The sequence below is a fragment of the Amphiura filiformis genome, chromosome 7, assembly GCF_039555335.1.
Source record: "Amphiura filiformis chromosome 7, Afil_fr2py, whole genome shotgun sequence".
Lineage (NCBI taxonomy): Eukaryota > Metazoa > Echinodermata > Ophiuroidea > Amphilepidida > Amphiuridae > Amphiura > Amphiura filiformis.
Genome location: NC_092634.1, coordinates 3,883,607 through 3,902,138, shown reverse-complemented (window position 1 = coordinate 3,902,138; position 18,532 = coordinate 3,883,607). Strand labels below are relative to the sequence as shown.

The 18,532-nt window shown below is 37.2% G+C and overlaps 1 protein-coding gene across 1 annotated transcript in view; it reads left to right on the top strand.

The window, feature by feature from the left end:
• The window catches only part of LOC140156568 (rho guanine nucleotide exchange factor TIAM1-like), a 128,312-nt gene that overhangs the window by 45,091 nt on the left and 64,689 nt on the right, over positions 1–18,532 (top strand). The gene's annotated exons all lie outside the window — the stretch shown is intronic.

Below are 18,532 nucleotides of genomic sequence, written 5' to 3'. Positions count from 1 at the left end.
CAAGTTGTCTATTTATGATCACCAGCAAAAGTAAGTTAAGCCATAGACCCTGAACAACTATGGTTAAACAGGTGGGAGGGATAACATACACACAGGTCTAAGGTATTAGGAAACAAGTTACACTGATCATTTGGTGACTGCTGAGAATGGTACTGATCAAGGTGAAATGACATAGGTGACCTGCTCCTTCAAGAGGAGTGTAAAGTCGCAAGTTGGGAGTTTCGAGATGATCCAACTGTTGAATTGATGTTCTTTGTTTGAAGACACCTGTATGGTCAGTTGTATGTCCATTGTGAATGGGGACAGAATTGAATACAGAATACAGCATATTATGTCCCCGGCTGTCCCGTTCCGCCAGATAAGATGGGACAGGATGGTGTCATGGTATGAAGTGATTTAAATGTGTCCTGTTTTTTTCTTGTGTAATTGGAAGCAAAGTGTATTCACAACATGCTCATCTATCAGGGTACAGTTCTTTAACAGTCAGAATTAATAGGTATATTTTCACGGGAAAATTTTCTGTACACGTGACACCCATGGGCGGCAGACATATTAGCATTATGGAATGTGACCCTGGAGCACAGCGGGTGTTCTTCCAATGTATTTGAATAGGAAGAATTCCTACCTTTGAGGAAAAATAAGTTACTTATCGCAAGTTAATAATGTTATGGTAAGAGTTTCCGTAGATAAATATTTTTTTCCGTAGATAGATATTTTTGAAATTACGTTTTGATGATATTGTGAAAAAAATAAGATAACATAATATTCAATAAATTTGCAATCCACAAATTTCTATCAAAATTGCGGTCAAAAAACTATTCCAATTCAAAATTACTAAGACTTGAATAAGCGAGGTCACCGCCGGAGGTCAGAGATCAGGCTCGAGGTTACACTCACATTGATACGCATTGGTCACATGTCCAGAAAATTTTCCCGTGAAAATTTACCTATTAATGTTGACTGTTTAACACCAATACATTTGTACTTTCATTGAATGACCTTTGAAAATTTGGGTACAAAAATTCATACTCTGCAACTTGAGGTCAAATCTTGCACCATGATTGTTTAATTGAAGTTATTGAACAATGCCACTGGGATGAGGCCATTGTGGACCATATTGTGGACCAAATGACAGCAGATGACAACATTGAAACCTTGACATGAGCAACAAGAAAGTATAAGTCAACTTATTTCCTACAACTGGCAATATATCCCACATTACCAATATATCAAATACTAATTACTTGTAATCCTGGGATTGTAATCTTTCTTTATAGGTTAGTGTCAGGTCAATGTTGGCTAGTTTACCTTGATGACAGCTTTGGTCTCTGTGTACAGGTGTAGGCCTGGAACTGGCTTGGATCCCTCTGATCACAATGTCCAAATAGCGAGCGTAGCAGCGCCAGCTACAGGCTGGTCACTACTGGCACACTAGGATCCACTACATGCACATGTATCAGGGCACAGCTCTTTAACCCCAACCCCTAGGCCTACATCTAGTGACAATTGGATTATGGAATGACTCATCTCAGTTGATGACAACTATGGCCTATACAGTGTAATCTTACCTGAAGTCGGTAGTTCTGAAAGGGTAACAGATGACCGGTTGACCAATGATGGTATGCTAATATTGACCATCTGAACACAGAGTGACCAATCTGGTGATTGACACTTCATAGGTCTAATGTTGACCATCTGACTATGAAGCTGCTTATCTTTCAATCAATGACAGCTTTGGCCTTTGTGTGTAATGGCCTGGACTGAAGATAGTGATGATGACCATTTACTATCATTGGTACTTCAAGTTGTTGCAAGAGTGACAAAGTGTTTCTTGTTATGTGGCTGACTCAATGTGCAAGTTGAAATCCATACCCTCTATGGAAAACATGACCTTCATTCTCCATGCAGGGAATGTAAATTTCAAATAGAGTTGCCTGAATTAATGACTGCAAATGGGGTTACCTGAATGTGGACGATTAAGGTCATACCTTCCATAGGAGCCCATAGGGGTGTATGGATTTCAAATGGAATAGGTCAATAGGAGTTATATAACTCTTTTGTTTCTAGTTTCTATACTCATCAATGCTAATACCCGGTCGTTTGTCTGTGAAGTAGTCTTCCCAAACATCCCTAACGACCCACAATTCCCGGTGAAGAGCCTAGAGTTGGACGCCAGCCATTCTGCTTAACTCATCATAGCCTTGTCTACATTTATAAGTGCATTACATGAGGTTGATGTTACAGATCATAGACATTTAGATACATATATGATCTGGTGTTTCCTCTGCACCTGTATATATAATATCTCTCCTTTCCAATATATTGAACTTTTTTTGACCGTATGGATTGGGCTTGCAAGGGACTAGTTGTTTATAGTGTTGGGTGTGGTGGTGTTGTTGTAATGTTCATTATATTGTTGTTGTGGTTTCAATATCCTTGGTAAAATCTGCCTAGAGATCAGGGTTGCCACAACGTTTTCAGACCAATGATTTACTACTTGTCATCTAACAGCATTTCTGATTGGTTGATAACTTGAATTGCTCATTTCAATTGCCAATTATGATTAGGCTTTAAAACTATTTATGGTCAAACATGCATTTGCAGATGATCTTATTAAAACCCTCTTTGATTGGTTCAAAATTGGACGCAATATTCATTTTGGCCAGTCGGCAGGTAGTTGGGAGCAAATTTGCCCTCGTAAATCCACCAATTGCTCCTGGTTCTTGTAAAATTCACATGAATCAGGAGCAATTTATTTCTCCTGGTTCCAGTTTTTGCACTTGATGCAGTAGTGCTGGAATGCTATATTGTATATATGCAGAGAAGAATTTACTACATGAAAATTGCTCCTGTTTCTTCAAATATTGCTCCTGGTGCTAGTAAAATGGGTAAAATCCCACCGAACCAGGAGCAATGTTCAAAAACAAATTGCTCCTGGTTCCACAACCTTGGCAACACTGAGATGGCAACAGTTGTGTCCATCTTTGCATGGACAAGCCTAGCCAACTGGTTTTGCTATACATTTCAAATTATTCATGAAGCAATCCAGATATTTGTTACATATGACTGCCTTAAAACAATTCCATGATGGATACACAAAGTCAAACAAGATATCTTGCCCTTCCCAGCATCCTTTGCAACATGACGCAATCACCTCATTTCATGAAGTGACACTTCTCATTACTTGTTCAGAATAGACTGGCTAAACATGGTTCGATAGTCAAGAAATAAAACATAGTTTGCAAGAAATGAATGTGATCTGTTCGTTAAGGTACATTTTGTCACTATCGACCCATATTGCACTAGAAATCAGTACAGAAAATTGAAATGGAAGAAATGCATTGTGGGAAGTGTAAGATATCTTCTCCGACACACGTATTTTTAGTAACACAAGATATCTATGATAGAGAATCAACATGCAGTGGACAAGGTGGACACTGTGTTTGCATTAATGAGGCAAGGAATGAGATTTATGTGCACATTTATAAAGAGGCACTTTTTAGAAGCATTGATAGTCCTTATTTTTTCCCTAACGTTCTAGGTGGTAACACTATTTTTGAAAAGGTTTCAAAAATAGTGCAAAATGAATCTATGATTCTATTTGCTGGTGCATGGGTACTCTGTGTCCAGTCAGGTACCTTGGTGACGGTGTACCTGTGCAAGTGGCTGCAAATTATAGGAATCTCAGTTCACATACGAAAATATTTCTGCTGTGCGTACCAAATCATGCACCTGCTGCTTGCCTTCGTGTAAGCATCATGTGTCTTCACATTTACGCGAAAGTCAGTAACATGTGGGGAATGTGCATTGCAGTTTCGTCTCTTGCACTTCATTGAACGATTGGCCCTCATTAACGAATGTAGACCTGTTGGTGAATAGTCTGTATATGAGGATTCTTGTAGTGTACATAGTTTGGTTGACTTCATAAAGCATAAAATTGTGTGCCAACGAGAGGAATAACTAAGACTGTCAATTTGTCAGCATTGTTGTTAGAACTTCAACTAATTAATCAGTACTCAGTTGTTTCTTAAAACTCTTTGTCATCAATTCAACTCAATACTTGTATAGTAGACATCCTTGTGGCTATGCACACATCTGGGTATTGATAGAACTCCTGATAGGATTCCCTCCGGTGCGTAGACAGTAGTGCCTGTTTTTTGCGCACTTCATACTCTGGAGAGTGCATTAACGCTGTGTATAGAGGAAGTTCAAGAGTCTATCACTTCTTTTCCTGATGATGAAGTAAGAGTAGGATTGCTGTATTTGTTTACTCTGTTTTAGTGTTTAGGTTTAAATATGTTCATACATGCACATGCCTAGATGAATAGCTCTTAGCTTTTAGCTATTAGATAGGAATCATAACATAATGACATGTGTGGGCTGTTTGTTTACATGTATGTGCATTTTAAAATTAGCCACAGTCATGTGGCCATTGAGGTCTCTGATCTGAGTTATAGAACAATCCACTCCCGGACCTCACTGAACAGGTTCAAAATTCAATACATTCTAAAAATTCAATCGACATAAATAAAATCTACAAGAAATTTGTATATTTAATAGTACGAATAGGCTGTTGATTCTTGATAGCCTTTGATAGCAACATTTTTCTAAGGATCCTGTAACTTTGTTTGGCGACTCAAAATGTGGTTGCATTGAAAGCTCTGATGTCCGCTAGACTGTCAACGATTTCCTGCGTTTGAACGACAAACAAGTGAAGGCATGTCTAATCAGGGCTACTTGTAAACTGATCAGTGGTATGGTAACTCAATGAAGATATCTTACCCTTCCCAGAATCCTTTACAACATGATATATCACCTCATTACATCAAATGACACTGCCATTACTTTGTACAGGTCCCCTTTGTTTTCAGTTAGAGAATAAACTGGTTAAACATGGGTTGAGAATCAAGAAATAAACATATTTTGGAAGATCCGGATGTGCTATGTTCATTGAGGTACATTTTGTCACCATCGACTCATGTTGCACTAGATAGCAAATCAGTACAGGAAATTAAAATGGGAGAAATGCATTATGGGAAGTGTAAGATATCTTCTGATGGTATCTATTATCAGTATAGATCAATGCAAGAAACAAATTACTTAGCTGATGTTGCTCCTGTTGTGCAGAATATAAATTATTTATTTGTTTGTAGTATATGTGTGATGTAAGGTACCAGTGTCTGTTACCTCACTTTCTCTTGCCATGGCCCCAAGTCTTTGTTACTAGGATCCACAACATACTCATCTATCATGGCACAGTTCTTTAACCCCAATACATTTGCACATTCATTGAATGACCTTTGAAAATTTGAGTACAAAAACTCATACTCTGCAACATGAGGTCAAATTTTGCACTATGATTGTTTAATTGATGTTACTGAACTATGCCATTGGGATGAGGCTATTGTGGTCCATAGTGTGTCATTCAGTGAGAGATTATCCAAAATTTCCCAAACTTTTTGAAAAAAAGGGGTCTTTTGGTGACAGGAAAACAAAAAGGGGGTCGTTGGTTGAGGAATTAAGTAAAACAAAAAAAGGGGTCATTGAGTGAGAGGGAGTCGAAAACTGGGGGTCAATGTGACGGCACATCCCGTCACCCACCCCCAGGTATTTGCACAGGCTTTACTGATTTATATTCACTTAATCTATACAATGCTGATATGAAATGAAACTTGAAAGTGAGAAAAGACATTAACCATGTTAAGTAAGAATTAATGTATCTTCCATAAATATATGTATCCTTTCAACATCCTACAGAATTACATTTAGAAAGTATAATATGATAAATGGTAGTTGACATTTACAAAGTTTATATTAGGTGTGTTCAGATGATCATTGATAACTTGAAGGTAGTGTTGTGGTTAGCTAAGCTCATAGGTAGTGCCTGTGTAGACACACACGTTATGAGGTACCCACTAGTACCTATAAGATTTCTTGTATAGTTAGGCCTAAAATTGTTTGATTGGCGTAACCCGACCGACCCTAAAAATAGGCCAGACCCTAGATATTTTTCTGATTTTTTTTGCAAAAAATTTTTTTTTTAAAGAAACAAAAAAGTTCCAAAACATTTATCATACGCAATTTACAGCTTAAAATGTGTGTGTGAAAAAAATTGCTGACCGACCGACCGACCAGCAGTACCCCAATTTTTGTTATGTTACACCAATCAAACAATTTTTTAGGCCTTAACGTGCTACTTTTGATGACATGATCGATTGTCATTGATAGCGCCTGCGCAGACAAGCTTACCATAAGCATATCATTATCCTGAGAGAGGGTGTTACGCATCTGGTTTTATTTTGTGCATATTTACAATCAACGCTCACAGGTAAAATGGGAGGATGGTAACCTGGGGATGGTAATTACCGTGTAAATGTGCGCCATTTTTAACAGATTAATATAATCTCAGACAGAATTAAAAAGACTAGTTTGCGTCTGAAGTCACTGTCAATCAAGCTCCCCACAACCTTTGATTGGTTAGTAGCACGTAAAAGGATGGTTGACTCATCTTGTGCCGATCGGAGAAAAGGAATCACAGAAAATTGCGAAAAATTGTGGTGCTTTTACAAGGCAAAAACCGCCATGTTCAGGAACTCAATCATCATAACGCTCATAAACAAATTTTAATTCTGTCTTTGATTATAGCTCAACCGCTCGTTTTAGGTAGATTCTAGGGGTAGATTTACCATGGATAGTATAGGTTACATCTGCATATAACTATTGCTTGCGCAATGGTGTTGATATTAATGTATAATTATATTGTGAAAGTTTATATTAAAAGGATAATATTTTATATTTAAATTATAATTGTTGATTTAATGGAGACCTGAATTCTGAAAGTCTGGATATATAAGTTGAGGTAACTGTGATATGCTCATTAAATGCTGTGATGAGGTTGGGGATTGTCAATAGGCCTTTCCTAGAGAACTATGTATTACAGAGATTCTTGGAAAAAACCGTGGACTATTACAAAGGCAAGTGGCATCTTTATAACTAATAAAATGTGTTTTTATTTTATTATATCACTAAAATATTTGGTAATACATTTCATTTATTTCTAGCGAAAACCCAATGTTGGTATTCCATCAAGGGTGAGCAGAGTACAGACTTCAGTAAGATATTTGAATTATTCTCTTGTTGTTTTTGTTTGTTTAATTTCACATTGGTCAGAACTTATTTTAAACATTTTTACCTCTTGCTTGTTAATTAGTTGCGTATCAGGTGGGGGACCGGACTGGTTTAATAATTGCTCCATCTACCGGGCAGAATTGCCAGGAGGCTGTGATTCTTCTTTTCAGCCCGGTAAACATCTTGATTTGAAGCTAAAATAGTGTAAAATTTAAAATTTTTGTGCGCTTTTTAAGCAATTGTCCTGGTAAAACCGGGCCGAAATGATGCTAACAAGAATTTTATCTTGGGCCCCCCCGACAACAACCATGATACGCCACTAATTAATTATTTGAATTAGATGTTTTAACTTGCAACTTTTGTAAAGACCTTTTGTATAGATATGACATGAGACTGCACTATTTTTTGTTCGTTTAATTTTTTCAACTTATTTTGTACATGATTTACAGACATTTCTGCTGCTATAATTTGATTCACTTTAAGTTCAATTCGCCAGCGAAGTGACGTAAAGCGGATAACTACCATAACAATATGTGAAAACAATGTTTGATTATACCGCGCTGCACTAGTACGTTCACACGGTACCTCTGCATTGAACCATATTATGCTGATCACTGAGTGCAACCTGCTTGTAGTGCAGCGTGGTATATTCAAAAATTGTTTTCACCTATTGCTATGGTAGTTAATCCGATTATTACGACACTTCGCTGGCGAATAGTGACATGGATGCGTATTTCGCCGGTCACAGTATTGAATCGTGTGCGTAAAGTTAATCGCGAAGAAAGTACGCACATGCATATGCAAGCCAGTTTATTGGCACGTTTGTGGCACAACCACCAAAAAAGATTGACCTCACTACTGAACTTGGGGGTGAACCTAAGTAGATCTGTTATGCTTCACTTTGAACATTATTAGGAATTGAAAACTGCAGTTTAAAATTTTGTTTCACAGATATTGCCCTATCTGCCAATATGTTCTATATTGTGAAAATGCTGTTCTCTAAGAATCAGGTTATTCAAGCATGTCACCTAAATAACACTAGTTGTTAAAAGTTTAAAACAGTGTTTTACAGTGCATTATTAGGCATGTTTCAAATTAGTGTAATATAATTTGCAATTATTAATCTTTGTGTCTCAGTAGTGTTGTTTGATATGAAAAGGCCACAATCTGTTGCGCACCTATTTCATGATTTAATTATTATTGTAGTTATTGTTAATCATTAATATCTGCCGGAAGATGTTGTTGCACTCATATGATAGTGTTTTGCAATGCATTGATTCTGTTCTTTCTGCAAGTTTGTTATTTTTCACCATTTGCACGAATCCGCCATCTTACATAAGCTACAAGTGCTACCAAAGGGAGGTTCTCCTGCAAACACATGCGCAAACAGTGGCATTTTTGTTATTCGCTAGCAATGTACCAGAATGCTTTTACGAAGTAAAAGCATTCATGCTACACGGTTGTCAACTGCAGACGACAAGTTTCAAATATTTGTTAAAACTTTCAAAATATTAAACTTTCACGACCATATTTGGAATCAGCATGAAAAATGCATGAAAATGAGTACAAATTAAACCTAGTATTGGTTTAGTGGTTCTTAAGACAGCTCTTGATATTTTGAGAAAGTATCCCAAAACTAGCCAGAATTTTTTTGTGGGAGGTGCAGGTTTTCCAAATGCAGACCTTTCAAAGAAAAATCTTCATTCTGGCCAAAAGTAGACCTTTATCCCCACTGCAATTGAAATTTCACAAAAAGTTCATGATTTGGAGTAGACCTATATTTATCAAAAAGGTTTTTTTTACCCAATTTTGCTATTTTTTTTTACAGACAAAGCAGACCTTTAACAGATTCACTGGGGGTCGCCCCCACCACACTCCCCCTGGCTACAGGCCTATTTAGGACTGCAACACAAGCACTTGTTACAGCACTGAATCCCATACTAATGTGCCAAGCTGTGTGAAGGGAACACCTGTCCAATATTTCATTCAAGTTGATTCAAGATGATACTTTAAGAAGATATAATTATAGTATTACTATTATCTCTATCAAGTTGAGATCCATCCATAGGTTGATGGCTAATGACACACTGCAATCTTTGTGATCTGATCATCCATATTTCCTGCTAATCACCTTCAGACAGACACCTTTGCCCAAGAAAAGGTGCCTGAAACACTATGGACCACAATAGCCTCATCCCAATGGCGTAGTTCAATAACCTCAATTAAACAATCAGAGTGCAAAATTTGACCTCATGTTGCAGAGTATGAGTTTTTATACTCAAATTTTCAAAGGTCATTCAATGAATGTACAGATGTATTGGGGACTTGGGGTTAAAGAACTGTGCCCTAATAGATGAGCATGTTGTGGATCCTAGTGAAATTATCTGACAATAGGGTCAGTCCATGTCAAAACAGACTGAGTGTACACCCACCCTCTTGGATTATGCTCTCCTTTGGCTCAGGGGTACCTTTCATGGACCCCTAGGTGAGGTCACAAGAAAAAATTCAAATTCAATTTCGTTTCGAATGGCGGGCCATCTAAGTTTGCGACCTTGACCAAAATTGGGAATTTAAGGTGTCCAAATGACAAAGCGCTCTCTTTGAGAGGCATTTTCTTCTTAATTAAATCAGTTGTGACCCTCTTTTGAATGTGGTCACTCACTGGCTGTGTCTGAAATGCCTAATGCCAAAAAGATTGATTTGAATTTCGTTGGGATTTCAGAGGGGTCAAAATCAGCACTTCGTACTGTTCAATCAAATTATCTTTGATTTTGAAGGACCCATGATAATGTCACAGTGCACTTATAGGTCCTAATTATGTTCAGAATGGATTAACCATGTGCCAATGTCTATGAGCAATTCAAAAAAGAGAAATTTCTAGACCCCTACAGAATTTTAGGCCCCCTAAAGTGGTTCAGCCACAAATGGCGCTTAAAATCGGCAAATTTTGACACCTAATAACTTTAGGTGTACACCAGATATGAATTTCTAGTCTTTTGCATCTGAAAGAATGTAGTCTAATGTTACTAGGAACATAAGATTTGTTTTGTATTTTTTGTGTTTTGATACTTTCAAAAAGGTCGTTGACCTATGAACATTTTTTGTCATAGCGCCTCCTGAAAGGTCTGACACATAACAAACTATACATTTTTGGAATCCTCATGACCATACGAGTAATTTGATATATTACTTGACATAATTGGGAGCATTCTGAAAATCTGACCCCATAACCTGTACTTTGCATGTGCATCGTTGCCAGGAAGTGCATTTTTGACCCCCTTAAAAATCCATACAGAGGATTAGAAAGTAGTTTTTTCTTATTACTTGACTCAAGAGCAACTTGAAATATCAGGATAAATAATACAAATGGCTATAAAATGTTCAAATATATAAAAAAATATCATACTAAAATTGGCATTTTGTACCGTATCCTGTATGCATGGTATGTTAGGCAAAAATGACTATTTTTGAAAGCGTCAACTTAATACTAAAACACAAAAAAATACAAAACAAATCATATGTTCCTAGTAACATTAAACTACATTCTTTCAGATGCAAAAGGCTAGAAATTCATATCTGGTGTACACCTAAAGTTATTAGGGGTCAAAATTTGCCGACTTTAAGTGCCATTTGTGGCTGAACCACTTTAGGGGTGGCCTAAAATTCTGTAGGGGTCTAGAAATTTCTCTTTTTTGAATTGCTCATAGACATTGGCATATGGTTAATCCATTCTGAACATAATTAGGACCTATAAGTGCACTGTGACATTATCATGGGTCCTTCAAAATCAAGATAATTTGATTGAACAGTACGAAGTGCTGATTTTGACCCCTCTGAAATCCCAACGAAATTCAAATCTATCTTTTTGGCATTAGGTATTTCAGACACAGCCAGTGAGTGACCACATTCAAAAGAGGATCACAACTGATTCAATTAAGAAGAAAGTGCCCCTCAAAGAGAGCACTTTGTCATTTGGACCCTTAAATTCACAATTTTGGTCGAGGTCGCCAAACTTTGATTGCCCGCCATTCGCAAACGAAATGGAATTTGAATTTTTTCTTGTGACCTCACCTAGGGATCCATGAAAGGTACCCCTGAGCCAAAGGAGAGCATAATCCAAGAGGGTGGGTGTACACTCAATCTGTTTCGACATGGACTGACCCAATAGACATGTGTATTGTGAACTTCACCTTGCCAATTATAGCGCAGGACAAGTCAATCCGGGAAGTCAATCAAGTAGGGTCTATTAGGCGACAAAAAGAACACCCTGTTCTAAGGGCCTGTACAAGAGAACGCCGACCCAAAAGGTCTGTCCGCCCGTAGAACAGGGTTTTTTCCCGTCACCTTAGCCCACATTGTCAAATGCTCTGTGTGATAGCCATAGGCTTCAATATAAAAAGTCTTTTAAGACTTAAAAGTTTTGAGATTATTTTACCAAAATATCAAGAGCTATCTCAAAAACCACTAAACCAATATTAGGCTTGTTTGTATTTAAAAAGAATTCTTGAAGAGGAAGCCCTGCCAGAGCAGTTCTTCTGTGGTGAATCAAACCTGCCTTGTTATCAAATTAATCAGTGACAATTGACAAGTGACTTAACTAATGGTAATGTTTATACCATGCCAGAGTATTTGTTTGGCAACATTTTCCTAACATGAGCAAGGACATTAAACTCCCAGAAAGTTTGGTTCACCCCAGAAGAATCGGGTGGGGCTTCCTCTAAGAGAAAATGTGAAACTTGTCATCTGCAGTCAACACCCTGTGGAGTGTGTGGTCACTAAATCAAAAAATTACTGAAAATTTTAAACATGCTAAAATTTTAGAAATTCTTGTTCAGATTTGAAATCTTTATGAAGAATGCAAGCAAATGAGTATAAACATGTCTTGTGGTTATTTTGCTAAGAAAGTCTAGAAAAAGTTTTGTATGTAATATCATTATGCAAAGCATAGATGTCGGTGCAAAGTGTCATCACACACGACTACAATGTGGTTATTAGTTGAAATAGAAAGAGGAAGTATGATTATTAAGCGATAAATAGATGGTTCCTATCAGTATTTTGTGCTATATGATATTGCTAGACATATGGATGGAATAGCCAGATCATTGGATTGACAAAAAGGGATATTCTTGTGATTCTAGCTTGTATGCATAATAGAAATTATGATATTTTATATTTGTATGTATTTATATTTTTACCAGGGTCGTAGTAAGCAGTTGGCCGGGGAGGTCATAGCCGTAGCTTTTGAGAAAGTTGTTATGTTTTTCTTTATATCTCAATTTGGGCATATATTTGTCTTTTGGTGACCCACATTTGTGATGGCCGCCCCAAATTGTTCAAACTTGCTACGGCCCTATTTCATATACAATGCACCTTGTAGTAACACAGAGTCTAGGCTATAACTACTATACTTTGTAACCCTGTTTTGAAATTCAAATTCTGAAATTCCGATATTAACTAATCAACTCACCTTGCAATAAAATTATATTCATAAAGGAACCACCCCTTACGAAAACTATGATGCATGGGGGAAGTCCCTTTTCTCTGGGCATGGCAGTCAATATATTGTGTTTTGCGGAAGTTCACATCAGCTGGGGTGAACTGTTTATCGCTACAAAGTAGTCTAGCCCAGACCGATTTGGCAAATTTTTAATCAATACTCAATACTATTAACATTATAAAGTTGTTTGTGCTCTTCTATCGTTGTTGTTGTCTGTGTATTTACTGTTGCTCTTCCTGTTGTTAAAATAGTGAATATTCTCAATCATCTAGTTATTAAAAGCACAAAGTTTTGAATCAAATCTTTTTAAAAGTTGTAAAACTAAGTTTGAGTAAAAGATTTCAATTCAAAACTTTGTCTTCCTGTTGTTATTGGAAGGTGTTTGCACTTACAGGTGTTGTTACTATTGGTTTCCTTGTTGTTGATGTCCTTGTTTGTTGTTGTTGTTGTTGTTATTGTTGTTGTTGCCACTGTTGTCACCATTGATGGTAATAATAATCTCTTTATTTGGTTCTCAATTGTTTAAAATCCTGGGAGACTTTAATTCCTGAATTTTATTTTGAACTTACAACCATGAACCAGTCAACTTCATGGACAAAATGTTGTGAAAAATTGCAATGAGGCGGGTGAGGTGATTTTGAGATTAATTTTCATTTGTCATGTTTGTAAAGGATCTTTCAGGAAAGGCAAACTGCATCGCTTGATGTGCATCGTCACATAAACATTACCATATCAAGTGACAATGATTTACACGTTCACAACTTTCCGTCTCTTCTATCATAATTTACAACCAAATTAATTGCTTCTTTTGCTCAACCATAAAACATGAACATGACAATAGTCGTGTTCACATTTCGAGTTACACCCAGCATAAACTTACGCTAAAATTGATCAAAATTCCACAAATATTTTCATTACTCCTATCGCGTGTCCACACCTGGCCTACACTATGCCGACCAGTTCCACCAAGTATTCACTTCTGGTCGGCGTAAATATCGGGTACCACTTCCGGTGTTTCAGTGACCTTTTTGAACCTCGCAATATGTAATGTCGTAGTTCCGACCAACAAAAGGCCAAACTTACACCGGGTGCTAGGAGTAGCAGCGTTCACATTACAACTTACGCCTGGTGGAGGTTACACCCAGCTCACTACTCCTGACTTTTGTTAGGAGTAAATCGTCAGACGTATGCCTGGCGGAATTTACGCTGACCATCGATCGCACTACCACTACTCCTGGCAGCGCCTACTGCTACTCCTAGCAACTTGCACTGACCAAGTTCCGCCGGGCGTACGTCCGACAATGTGAATACAACTAATGAGAAGGAACAGAGTTTAAAATCCATACTTGTGCCTTGATATAATGCTACATATGAGCAACATAACATTTATGGATGTTTTAAAGTGATGGAGACTTAGTCACAACAGCAAAATAGTTGCGGTCTTAAAAGCGTAAACCCAGATGATAATGCTCTTCTGGTCTGTCTAAATGTCTTCAACATATAGGGCTTTTCATGACGTGAAAATTATTTGGATTTGAGCAGACCCGTATGCAGGGTGTTGCTGATTTTGAAAAAGTGGATCAATTTTGTGAAAATTGGACTTTCTTCCCAAAAAAAGTGGACCGTTTTTGACTAAGAAAGCGTAAGAAAATTTTTTTTGCTCTTTCGATGTATTCTTGGTGCCCCAGCAGGCCTTAGCAAAATTACCTGGCTGCCCTCGCAAATGCCAAAATGAACTTTTTTCACTGCAACAGCATTTTAAGCGAATCTAAAGACCAACTCAAGTTGAAAGATCCGTCTGCCAGCACCAAACCAGGTTTTTTTGTGGGTTTTTTTTAGTTGCCTAAAGGTATAGAAATTTAAAAGCACAAAATTTATATAATTTTTACTCAACGTTTAAAATTTTTGCTTAACATTGGTTACATTTTGCCGGGCATTTTGCTCATCAAGTTCAACTGTTCCATATAATTATACTCAACATTTCTACTCGTTATTTTTTAGCATCCATTATAAGGTTCTATTGCATTACTCTATTTTAGGACTAGTCTTGCACACTAGTAAACAAACAACTACACAAATAGAGGCTAGCTTGATGAAACCTGAAAGCCAGACAAGCATGGAAATCAACATCAGTAGACCCTAAATGGATTCCACCAACAGATCTATCAACAAATCTAACAGCTCGCCATTTGTACAGGACAGTTCTGTCGAGGTGTAATGGTGTTTCATTACAACGTGCCTCCAAGATTTTGTGTTTAGCGCCGTTAAATGCCAAGCACAGTTGGCCGACTTTGACAGATGGACACAGGCTTAATGGGCTATTCCGCTTGAGATACACACCCCCTATGAAAGACATGACCTTAATCTTTCACACAGGGATTTGTGAATTTCAATTGAGGTTACCTGAATGGATGATCCATTGAAAGACTACACCCCCTTTGTGGAAGATTAAGGTCATGTTGTCTACAGGGGGTGTATGGATTTTAACTAGAATCACCCAATGCTGCTACTGTCAACATTGCATGCATTTTTGTTTGTGTTGGGAGATGAAATAGTAAATGTGTTTCTTCATTTAATGGGGAAAATATTGTACATTTGTTTTGTCAATGAAGTTTCTGTCTGTTGCAAGTTATTCAATTATTTTGTTTGTTTTGAAGCATGGAACTTACAGCTACATTTAAACCCTTGAGGTTTGGACATCAACTGTTGGGTGGTGAACAGGGGATGAGCAATTACAGAGGACATGAAAACATCTCAATAATTTTGTCAATTTCAGTGCATCAGATGAAGGGTGAGGTGGCACTTGAATATGAAATTGGTGTACCTGTGCCTACCATATGACACTAGGGGTCTATCGATGGGGATTCTTTGTCCAAAAAAGGGGGTCTTTCAGTGGAGGCCCCAAGAAAATGGGGATCATGCAGTGTGTGAACGCTAAAAATTGGGTGTCATTGACAGTGAAAAGGGTAACTTTCTGGGCAAAAATGTGCAGAAAGATGAAGCTGACATGGCTACAGAAATGTGAAATTTGTTCAAAATGTGCAAAAATGTGCAGATTTGGTGTTAATTTCTAAAAAGAAAGAGAGTCATTGGGTGTAAGCTAATGAAAAATGGGGTCATTGGGTGTCAGATTTGCCTCAAAAAAGGGGGTCTATTGACGGGCACATGACGTGTATCAATTTATGGGAGCAAATAGTAATGATAATAATATTAATTAATTAATAAAATGAAAATAACTGGTACTGGAAATTTGTGATATGATATAAATGATAAAGTTACTTTAACCCGATCTTCAAGACTCATTAGGATATAAAGCCATGTGGTGCTTCAGTATTAGGCCTAAAAAATAATTGTTTGATTGGCATAACATTAAAAAAAATAGGGTAGGTAGGTTTTTGCGTTTGATGTAGGGCTTTGGAACTTTTTTCTTCTATTTTTGAAATTTTTTTTTTTTTTTCCTTTTTTTTTTCTGCAAAAAAAGTTTAGGGTCGGTCGGGTTACGCCAATCAAACGATTTTTTTAGGCCTTAGGGTTAGGGCTTGTGTTATGGGTTAGGGGTTAGGGTATCATCCTTTTGCACTTCATAGTTTGTGGTAGGGGTTGGATCTGCGATAGTGATTGACCTTTTGCAGACTTGTCATGGACTGAGATGACCGATGCTCCACATCAAATGAATTCAAAAAACAATTAATAACATAATTGAAATCAAATTAGTGTAATTAAACTCAGTAGTCTTCACTAGGATCCACTACATGCTCATCTATCAGGGCACAGTTCATTAACCCCAATATATTTGCACATTCATTGAATGACCTTTGAAAATTTGGGTACAAAAACTGGTACTCTGAAACTTGAAGTCAAATTTTGTACTATGATTGTTTAATTGAGGTTATTGAACTATGCTTGTAACCAATTGTTTGCCAAGTGTGGAAAAGATGGTTAATTCCTACAAATGTGAATTGTATGATGGAAACCAAGTTTGAGGATAGTTTGTTTCCCATGTTTACAGCTTGGCAAAACACACATTTATGCACTGCATATGCATATTAATCTTTGAATGCAAGGAGAGTATCCATCAACACTGTGTGTTAGTTATTTTGAGTTCTGAACTTATTCAGTAAATATTTAGAAGTGTTTACCACATGTATACATTTGACATGATAGAATAGAAGACTTCTGATGTAGCATTTTGAGTTTTCGAGTGATTCATATGATGAGGAGAAGGAGGAGGAGGCATGTTATGATAATGATGACAATAACTATGAAAATGACCGGGGGGCACTCAAGAAATAAAATGTACTTCACAGAGATCAATCATTTTGTTTCTTTTTTGCCACACAAATTTGAGATAACTTAAAATGGGCTATTCCAGTTAATATTCATATACCCTCTGTGGAAGAAATGAAGTTAATATTGCACCCATGAGGTGTTGACTTTAAAAGGAGTCACCCATGCAGTAACTCAAGTTGAAAAACATAGGCCTTCTCCAGGGCCTTCTCCCTATGTGAAAGATTAAGCTCAAGTCTTTATAGGGGTGTATGGATATTAAATGGAATATCGCAATGTAGTTTACCAATTAAAATGTATTCAAATGCGCATAGTAATACAACATGGTCCAATATCAGTTAAATTTTGGGACCAAATTGGTTCCTATGACCATGGTCATTCCAGTGTAAAAGTTTAGGATCACGAATGCGATAGTGTGTAAGAGACTGAAATAAGTCTCTTACACTCAGAAGAATTCTAGCTAACCCTAAACCCAAACCCTAACCCACAACTACCTCAAAAGCATTTATCCAGCAAACCTATGACCATGTTCAAAGGAACCAATTTGGTACCCCATATAATTATTCCTCCCAATATCTGGGATGGGATAGTTGGTTTTGAGTTAAATATAGCCAAAAGAAGGGTTTATAATTTCATTTTAATTTACTCTGTATGTGTATATAAAAACTATCATATTTCAGGACCCAAAGGCTAAATAGGGTTCTTATTATAAAAAAAAAAGAAAAGAAACTGATTTTGCTCCAAACTGCAGCTGTCTCATCATTCTTGATTCCCTCTCACTAACATTTTTTCAGACTTTGATGAAAATTGTAGAATTTAGTATAAGTTATATTCACATGGTAATTATACTCCTAGGCGTAAACTTCCGCTAACAATAATCAAAATTTAACAAATCTTTTCCCTACTCCAACCATGTGTCCACACTGCTGCTACTGTGACCAACTTCTCAAACAAAGGTGGAATTGTGATGATGGACTTAAACTGATTATGCTGATCCGGGATGCTGATGATGATATTGCTTGTAGAGTAGGACTTTTAGGGGTCAAAGTGGGCAAGACTTCTCACAGGGGGCAGCTACCCTCCTTTCCTCCCTTCCTTTGCCCCCTCTACTCCCTCTTCTTTGCTTTGTGAGTTTTGATGAAGTTTGGTAATATAATTGTTTGTCATGATTAATATCACAAGAATTTAGGTCACTCTGTGTGGAGACACACTTGGGCCCTGATGGGACCAGGCTCAAATAAAAGGTGAAGTTAGGGTGGCGTAACTTCTGTTAACAGCTATTAACTTACTCTAACCATTGTTTACATGGTCACCACTCCACCAGCTGCTCCAATCAGATTTATTCATACCAAATGTTACTCCTCCTTTACTTCCGATCGTGTGAATGCTATGATAGGGACTTTGAAACATTACCGCATGTAATACAATATCATGCTTGGTGTGTTAGGTGTTAAATTGGTAAATTAATCATGCCAATATGGCGCTAAGTTAGGGCTCATTTTTCAACTTAATTATGGAAGAAAGAAGTTGGAAGCCATTTATTTTAGGTGTCTTCTAACAGGAACCATTGAAGCATCTCTGCAATATAAATTAGTACATCCTTACTGGTATAGCATTTCA